Below are 10160 nucleotides of genomic sequence, written 5' to 3'. Positions count from 1 at the left end.
AGTCGGGGAATGTGCCTCTCAACGGGGGTAAACAGTGAATGAAATGTTCCTAGCAATGGGGGGAAAGTAGTAGGGAAAATGTCCCAAGCAATGGGGTAAGCAGTGGGGGAAAAGTCACTAAGAACTGGTATAAGCAATGTCCAAAATGTCATTAGCAATGGGGGTAAGCAGTAGGGGAAATGTCCTTAGCAAAAAGGGTAAGCTGTGTAGGAAATGTCCCTAGCAAGAAGGGTAAGCTGTGGGGGAAATGTTTCTAGCAATGGTGGGAAACAGTGTAGGAAATGTCCCAAGCAATAGGTGGTAAGAATTGGGTCAAATGTCCCTAGCAACGTTGGTAAGAACTGGGGGAATGTACCTAGTAACAAGGGAAAGAAGTTGGGTAAAGGTCCCTAGCAACGGGAGTAAGCTCTTAGGGAAATGTATTTAGCAACTGGGGAAAACAGCAGGGGAAATGCCCCTAGCAATGGGTGGTAAGCAGTGGGAGAAATGTCCCTAGCAATGGGGGGAACTACTGGGGGGAAAAGTCCCTAGCAATGGTGGTAAACAGTGTAGGAAATGTCCCTAGCAACGGGGGTAAGCTCTTGGGGAAATGTCCTTAGCAATCGGGAGTATTCAGTCCCGGAATGTGTCTCTCAATGGGGGTAAACAGTGAAGGAAATGTCCCTAGCGACGGGGGAAAGTAGTAGGGTAAATGTCCCTATCAATGGGGTAATCAGTGGGGGAAAAATCACTGAGAACTGGTGTAAGCAGTGTCCAAAATGTCCCTAGCATCGGGGGTAATCAGTAGGGGAAATGTCTTTAGCAACGGGTGGTAAGCAGTGGGGAAAATGTCCCTTGCAACAGGGGTAATCACTGGGAGAAAAGTCCCAAGCAATGGGAGGGAAGCAGTGCGAAGAATGTCTCTAGCAATGGGGGTAAGCAGTGGGGCAACTTTCCATAACATTGGTGGTAAACAGTGGAGGAAATGTCCCTAGCAACGGGGAATAAACACAAGGGAAATGTTTGTATTTGGTGGTAAGAAGTGGAGAAAATGTCCTTAGCTTCGGTAGTTTGCACTAGGGGAAATGTCCCTAGCAACGGGGGTAAGCAGTGGGGTTAATTTCCCTTGCAACGGGGTAAAGAGGACGGGAAATGTCTCTAGAAACGGGGGGTAAATAGGGGGAAAGGTCCCTAAGACTGGTGGTAAACAGTGTAGGAAATGTCCCTAGCAATAGGTGGTAAGAATTGGGTCAAATTTCCCTAGCAACGGTGGTAAGAACTGGGGGAAATGTACCTTGTAACGGGGGAAATAAGTGTGGTAAAGGTCTCTAGCAACGGGGGTAAGCTCTTAGGGAAATCTCTTTAGCAACTGAGGTAAACAGTGGGGGAAATGTCCGTAGCAACGGGTGTTAAGCAGTGGGGGAAATGTCCGTAGCAACGCGGGTACGTACTGGGGGAAAAGTCCCTAGCAATGGTGGTAGACAGTGTAGGAAATGTCCCTAGCAACGGGTGGTAAGAAGTGGGGGAAATGTCCCTAGCAACTGTGATAAGAACTGGGGGAAATGTGCCCAGTAACGGGGGAAAGAAGTGGGGTAAAGGTCTTTAGCAACGGGGGTAAGGTCTTGGGGAAATGTCCTTAGCAACTGGGTTAAGCAGTGTCGGATATGTCCCTAGCAAATGGGGTAAACAGTGGGGTTAATTTCCCTAGCAACGTGGGTAACTAGTAGGTGAAAAGTCCCTAGCAACGGTGGTAAACAGTGTAGGAAATGTCCCTAGCAACAAGTGGTAAGAAGTGGGCAAAATGTCCCAAGCAACACGGGTGGTAAGAACTGGGGGAAATGTACCTAGTAACGGGGGAAAGAAGAGGGGTAAAGGTTCCTAGCAACGGGGGTAAGCTCTTGGAGAAATGTCCTTAGCAATGGGGTGTATTCAGTCCCGGAATGTATCTCTCAATGGGGGTAAACAGTGAAGGAAATGTCCCTATCAACGGGGGAAAGTAGTAGGGTAAATGTCCCTAGCAATGAGTGGTAAGAAGTGGGGGAATTGTCCCTAGCAACGGTGGTAAGAATTGGGGGAAATATACCTAGTAACGGGGGAAAGAAGTGGGGTGAATGTCCCAAGCAACAGGGGTAAGCTCTTAGGGAAATGCCCTTAGCAACTGGGGTAAACAGTGTGGGAAATGTCCCTAGCAACGGGAGTAACCACTGGGGGAAAAGTCCCTAGCAATGTTGGTAAACAGTGTAGGAAATGTCCCTAGCAACCAGGGAAAGCAGTGTCGGATATGTCCCTAGCAAATGGATTAAGCAGTGGGGGAAATGTCTTAACAATGGGGTAAGCAGTGGGGTTAATTTTCTAGCAACAGGGTAAACAGGTTGGGAAATGTCTCTAGAAACGGGGGTAAGCACGGGGAAAGGTCACTAGCAACGGGTGGTAAGCAGTGGGGGAAATGTCCCTAGCAACGGTCTAAGAAGTGTGCGAAATGTTTCTTGTAATGGGGGTAAGCAGAATCGGAAATGTCACTAGCAGGGGGTAAGTAGTGTAGGAAATGTCTCTAGTAAGCGGGGTAAGCAGTGCAAGAAATCTTCCCAGCAACGGGGGTAAGCACTTGGGGAAAATGTCCCTAGCAACCGGATGTATTGAGTCGGGGAATGTGCCTCTCAACGGGGGTAAACAGTGAAGGAAATGTCCCTAACAACGGAGTGAAAGTAGTAGGGAAAATGCCCCTAGCAATGGGGTAAGCAGTGGGTGAGAAATCCCTAAGAACTGGTGTAAGCAGTGTCCAAAATGTCCCTAGCAACTGGGGTAAGCTGTGGGGGAAATGTCCTTAGCAAAAAGGGTAAGCTGTGGAGGAAATGTCCTTAGCAAAAAGGGTAAGAAGTGGGGAAATGTCACCAGCAAGGGGTAAACAATGCGTGAAATGTCCCTAGCAACGAGGGGTAAGCAGTGGGAGAAATGTCCCTGACAACGAGGGAAGGAAATGGGGGAAATGTCCCTAGCATCGGGGGATAAGCAGTGAGGGAAATGTCCCTATCAATGGGAGACAAGGAATGGGGTAAATGTCTTTAGCAACGAGGTGTAAGCAGTGGGGAAATCTCCTTAGCAAAGAAGTGTAATCAGTAATCATCACTACGCTCCGCCAACTCTTGGGTTACTCTTTTACCAACGGATAGTAGGATTGACCGTTACATTATAACGCTCCCACGGCTGAAAGGGCGAGTATATTTGGTACAACCAGGATTCGAACCCGCGGCACTAAGTTTTTGAGTCAAACGCCGGGGACTTTTAGCGAGTGTGAGCGGAGATATAGGAGAGTTTTCTGCAAACTCTTGAGTTTATATGAATAGTGTATGAAAAACTTATAACCAGCAACAACCACCTTCACTTATCTGAACAAAGATAAATTACTATACTCACTTGGATAAAAATAATTACTGTAAGAAACAGCACCAGTTGAATGAGAAGAGAGTTACGTAATTCAAGTGAAAATTCTGAAGATGAAGGTGAAGAAACTTCTCATACAGAGGTGGAGATAGTTCCTTCCTACACTAAAAATAATACGAATGATGCTACTAACTTAAACAAAGCCTTGGATGTCGATAACGCAAAAGCTAATGAAGAAGAAAAAATCTAGAACAAAGCGATGAACAAACAAATGAAAACCAAGAGTTTACTCTGGTAGTGTCGAAAAGAAAAAGTGGAAATTCATTACAAAATGAAACTACAAACCAAAAAATACACCACTTAAAACAAAACACCCAGATATTCTATTATTATTGAGGCGAGCCTGGCACATATAATCAACCGCAACTAGCAGCGTTAGTTACCAGATGTAAACCAGGTGTTGAAACAGCTAGTGTCAAGCGTTTTCCTTGGGGCCGTATCATTGTCCGAGGTCAAGGAACTGCTGACGTAAATAAACTACTTAAAGAATGGCCCAAGGACGCCTTCGCACCTGGGAACATGAATATATATTTACCAGGAACTAATTCATAGCCTAAGGCAATAGTAATCCGTAGGTGTACCACTCCATAACAAAACAGGATATTGAGCAAGCATTACATAAACTAAATATACCATACCCCTAAAGTGGAAAGAATTATCTCCAAGGTCACTAAGAAACCAACAAATTTAGAAAGAGTTTACATGGAACAACATTACAACATCTTGGAACTGATAAACAATGGTATCATTTTGTGGTACCAAAAATTCCAAGTTGATCAGCTTAAAACACCAGCAGTAGAAATTACACAATATTATTGTATAATTGCCAACGATATGAACACGTTTCAGCGGCATGTCTAGCAACACCGAGGTGTTGCGGATGTGGCGGTAAACACCACATATCTGCATGTAAAAAAGAACAAGCTACACCAAAATGCTGTAACTCTGGGGAAACACAAACAGTAAATTACAAAGGATGTGAGAAATAAAAAGATAAAACAACGCATTTATGATATAAAAACAATAAAACCAACACAAGATATCACACCTAACACAACAAACACACACAACTACAGGTTCATTTACATATGCACAAATGTTGAAAGGAAACTCTACACAACCAAAACCACCAACAAAAGAACAACAAACCTCAACCAAAACAGTGAGCAATTTACAAGAACTTAACAAAATCACAGATACAACAAGCAACTAAGAAAATAACAATCTTACAGTAAAAAGAAAACACAAACGATGAAACAAGTCTAATAGTAAACTTAATTTAAAATATTATTACAGAGTTCATTACAGAATTTACAAACCCGACCCAGTCGAAATATAGCACAGACCTATTCATAGACATAGCTAAAAAAACACATAACATCACATATACCGCAAGATCACAACAATCACAGGATACATGCTAAAATTTTAATTACAGAGTTCTAATCATCAACATCCAAGGGGAACTTGCTTGTGGAAGACTTAATACATGATATTAGCCCGGATATTCTTATAATAAGTGTAACACTAATTTATCCTCAGAATAGATTCAAAATATGTAACTATACGTCAAAAAAAAAAGAGATAGAAGAAATAATCAAGACACCAACAGAATAATTATGTTATCGTATAAAGAACACCTTTCCGTTACTGAAATCCTAATGAACAATAGCAATGAAAATATAATGGTTGATATCCTCTTAGAAAACCACTCGATAATAACAGTAGCAGGAATATATTGTTCTCCAACAAAAATGTATAGACATAAATCTCATCTACAACATCTTTTATCATCACCAAAATACACTTGTAATAGGTGAAGTGGGTTTCTCGTCATCCCGCATAAACTGCCCCAATCCTTTAAAAATTATTTATGTCAATTAAATAACTTATTAATAGCAACATCGACAATTTTGTGCTTTTAACTATACTTATGTGAAACTTTATATATGTTTTTAATTTTACAGCTTGTTAGGATCCGGATTATCGCCAGTAGAAGTGATATTTTGATACTTTTATTTAAAAAACAATCCGAAGGTTATACAGTGCAAGAAAAATGTACATTTGACATTACTGTAAACTTAATTAGGAAATAAAAACTCTGCTTGAAACTTAGTTTGATTTTTTTTCGCAATAAAAAACATAAAACAATAAACTGAATTAAGTAAGAAATAAGGTATAATTTATTGTTAAAAGAAAAATTTCGTTAATCTGTCTGTCTGTGTGTTTCTCCTGTTCAAGGAACACGATTTGATACAGAATCGAATGCTTGCTTAGGTTAATTTCTGTAGAATAAATATCGAGTGTTGACAGTTCGGAAAAGAAATGCTGTAAAAGAAATATTACTACATGGTCAAATATTTTACCCGGATATTTATCTTGTATCTCTACATTCTCTGTTATCGATATTTAATCAATAAGACAGTTGTTTACATGTCACGAAGTTTTAAGCTTGTTGGTATTCAATCTTTTGTAACTTGATCTCACACTGTAGTGGTGTCAATCTATCATAGTTTCTTATTGGTTGAACTCTTTAGTTAATAGCGTCAACTAATTACAGACTAAACGAGCAGCAAAATTTTCTCAACATGTTTAATTCAAGCATTGTTGTTCTAGGATCATCATTGTTTTATACACGTGTCTAATGATACTTCACTGTATTCTGTATCACAATTATCATTATTAACCAATATTATACGATACTTCAAAATATTCAGCGAGGCCTCACTCCTACTTGCTTTATAAAAAATCTCTGATAAATATTTACTCGTAAAAGCTCACTTTTTCGATCCTTACATCTTACATCCATCACCATTTACAATTTAATATTAATAATGTAAATAAATGTATGTATATAAACATATGTACCATAAATTCATTATACACTTGTTCATAAATATAGTGATATATAGTAAACACACTCAATGATAGTACATTATCACATAATATTCATTAGCTATATAACACTTAACCATATAATACTTATCGTAAAAAAACAACTCCAAATTAAGAAAAGAGTGATTAATATGGTACACGTTATATTATTTAAGTTTAATTAATACAACAAATTGCAGTCCATCCGTAACAATCAAGACACGTCTCATTGGTCTTCATTTCACGATTAGTTCTCTCCTGGTCGTCTCTTTGAACTCATAACAGAAATGTCTTCTCGGAAGAGAACATTGTAACAACTCTCTCACTTAACTGTTTTACACGCACTTCGATGTATCACTTAACACTTCATCGCTCAAGTTGTTTTCTTCTGGAATAACACTATCGTAATGTGGATTTTATTTTATTTGTCATTCATTAACTGTTTTGCGGTAATATTTCATAACTTCTTTTGTTATCGTCTGTGGGAAATTAATCTTGTTCTTGTACGCCTGTTTTCTAACATTTCATTTTTGGTTTCTCAAACATATGTATATATATATATATTAATTGACTCTATTAATTTTGATCTGTATATATAACTTATAATTAGGTAACTTCGCCAATTATTTACGAATTCAATATTAATGTTCAGCTATTATAAATCACTCTATATCAAAATCAGATGAGATATCATCACATAATTCAACCACTTCAGTGGCCTGTAAGTAAGACAACCTTTTATTGTTGCCCGCGCCTGATTTGGTTTTATTCTTGAATAAGCGTATCTAACTTACAATATGTCATTAAAGCCAATTTTTCACGTACTGTGTATAACACCATACTTACAAATATAACTACCAATCACAATGTTATCATTACTGAATCAGTCAACTTCCACTTAAACTGTAACTTTCCTGTGATGTACATGTTGTTAAAACTCCTTGATACTTTACCCAGTTCTCGAACAGGGCAAGTTTCGGATGTCATCCTTTAAGATTGATAGTCGTTTAAAATTTAAATCTAGTTTTATATTTTGAATTAACTGTAACTCTTTATAGGCAATAGCTTTTGCTAGTAGGGTACTCTTATATTCAAAGGAATTCATGTATATTTAGTTTTACTTCTAAAACAAGAAAACGTAGTTTCTTGGCTAGGAGCTGACCAATCTAAGGTATCAACTATTCTTTAATTTAATTACTTAAGTTCGATAAAAAAACCAATTTATATTTCATTGAGGGCATAGTATCGATTAGGTAAGTTCATATTTTACACATAAAATAACCAAGTTATTGGTGTTTTAATTTTGTAACAATAAAATAATGTAAGTATAATTATTCTATTTTTAAAATGTTCAGGGTTATGTACTTTAAGGTGACTTTCTACACATTTCGGGATATCTTTCATTTCCACACTTAGAGCTAACGAACAGTTAAAGGTTGAGGTTAAGTATGCAATCCTATATAATTTGAACATTCTATTCGTTGCTTTCAAACACATCTCTGTAAACACCCTAAGTGTATCCTATGCTGCAGCTGTCTTTACATAAGTTCATTTGTAATACTTATAAATCTATTCACTATTAGTAGGTTTCATATATTGTAAGTACGGAAGTAATTTCCTATCAGTTTCATCCATTATTTGTTTCTAATATATTTCGATGTATAAAGTATGAACTAACTTTCTATCTTCAGCTACATACATAATACTTGTTCTAACCTAGATAACTCAGTCTTACAATTTCCAACTGTAAATAATAATTTTTATTAATTATTTTGAATTCTAGAATTGAAAGCTAACAGATAAGTTCCTGCTCTATGAAGTTCAGACGGTCTGATTCTGGTATCAAAATGTGTTCTAAGACTTAGGACACTTTCCTAAATTTCTGGTAATCTAATTGAAGAGTCTGGTTTAATTAGTTCATTACAGTGACCTGTTAAGTTAACTATTTGTATCTATACCTGTCTTTGTTGTTCGTTTTTTTGTTTAATTGACGTAAATCGTATGTTTTAGCTTATGTGAAGAAAAATTTAAAAGCATTTCTACTTGCGTCTTTTAAACCACATTTTGTGGAATCCTATCGGAAATCGAGACGCTATCTTTAATATAATTTAATTATAATTACAAAACTTCTGTCTTGATAAGATATCGTCTAACTAAGGTGTTACAGTTCTCAGTTCCTTCCTGTATGATTCTTACTGAACATTAGATTGCTATTACTTGATTTGTCATATAAATTGACGTAATATTTTCCGAACCACCGTCATTGAAACTGACACGACAACTTACGAGAAAAGATTTTGCGAACAATATCACTTCTTCTCGTAATCAAATTATTAATCGAACATACTGTAAAAATGGTATATCTTCGAAAATTATTCACTTATCTCTTGATAATATAAGATTTTCTTTTTCAATAAAAAGCATACCCGTCTTATTTCTTTCTGGTAAAATACATTATTTTCCGCCATGTTTCCACTCACCAAAGAAAAATGATCGTAGTAAAGCTACAGATATTTCTACAACTGAAACATACAAAGAGAAATGTCCGATAACCACACAGACACAAAGATATATATATTTCACATATTCAATAATTTTTATACACATCCTATATTGTCAACTATAAAGTCTAATTACAGCTACGACTACGGCTTAACATATTGTTAAAAGCTTCTAGAATACCACGTGTTTCTTCAACAGAGCTAATAATAACTCTATTAATGTCATTTGTGGGTCTATTTAAAAGTACTTGGGGTTAAAAGTTCACTGGTCTTTTAGTAGAGGTAAGGATTACTTCTTGTTGAGTTGGTACACGACCAGTGATCTAAGGTTATAATCATGGGTAACAGTATCAGCTTACGCCGTTATAGATGTTCTTGATACATGGTCCTTGGTACAGGGACGTTAACGTCACTAGAGAGGGTATACGTCGGTATATGTTATATATGTCAACACTTCCATCACCTAATGTAGTATTAACGTTCTATAAATTTTAATTTTCTATACTGGCTTCAAAATCTCTTCATTATCATAAGATAAATCTAGCTTATTCAACTCACTGGATTCCACTTTAATATTAACTTTTTATCAGTTGTGTGGTTTTCATCAGTCATATATTCGGAATGATAGGGTTTCTTTTCTTCAGTTTCTTTAATCTATTAACATGTACCAACTGTTTTCTTTTTCCACACATTTCTTTGTTCTCAAAATAAATTAAACTTGTTTCTTTAAGGACTCTGAAAGTGTCTTTCCACAGTTTTACTTGTTTCTTGGTGTTTTCTCTCTTAACGATAAGGGTATAAAAAATAATTTATATGTTAATTTTAAATCATCGGTTTCGCCTTTTTATTTGTTTTTTTCTCTCTATGTAGAGCAGGTTGTGTTGAATGTTTTTATTAATCTCAAAGGCTAACGGCATTCTCTGTAATAGCTCAGTCTTGTAATCATAACCTTCTGCATGATAAAATATTTTTGTGGTCATTATCTCTTGTCTAGCCAGCACTACATCTCTGCCGTGTAAAAGAAAAAAAACCGGACTTTTTAAAGTAGACTCATTTTCAGCATTTTTCTAATAGATGAACCAGCTCTTCCCAAGTTTTATTATTTTTTTCACAGTATTGAGAGATCATATCTAGCAAAGTTCTGTTTCCGCTTTTTGATCAAACAAGCAAGTTATTTTTTAACTCATCATTATTTTGTTCAGTAATCACATTATCTAAATCACAAATAATTGGGCCACACACTCACGTGAAATTAATAGATCAGTTTTAATATTTAATTAGCTTATCTTCAAAGTGAGTTTACGGGATATGAAGTTGGCTTGGTGACAGTCGAAGCTTTCTTTGATAATACAGTTTTTTTAAAGA

Source organism: Tachypleus tridentatus, chromosome 8 (genome assembly GCF_004210375.1).
Source record: "Tachypleus tridentatus isolate NWPU-2018 chromosome 8, ASM421037v1, whole genome shotgun sequence".
NCBI classification, from domain to species: Eukaryota; Metazoa; Arthropoda; class Merostomata; order Xiphosura; family Limulidae; genus Tachypleus; species Tachypleus tridentatus.
This window is presented reverse-complemented; position numbering follows the sequence as displayed.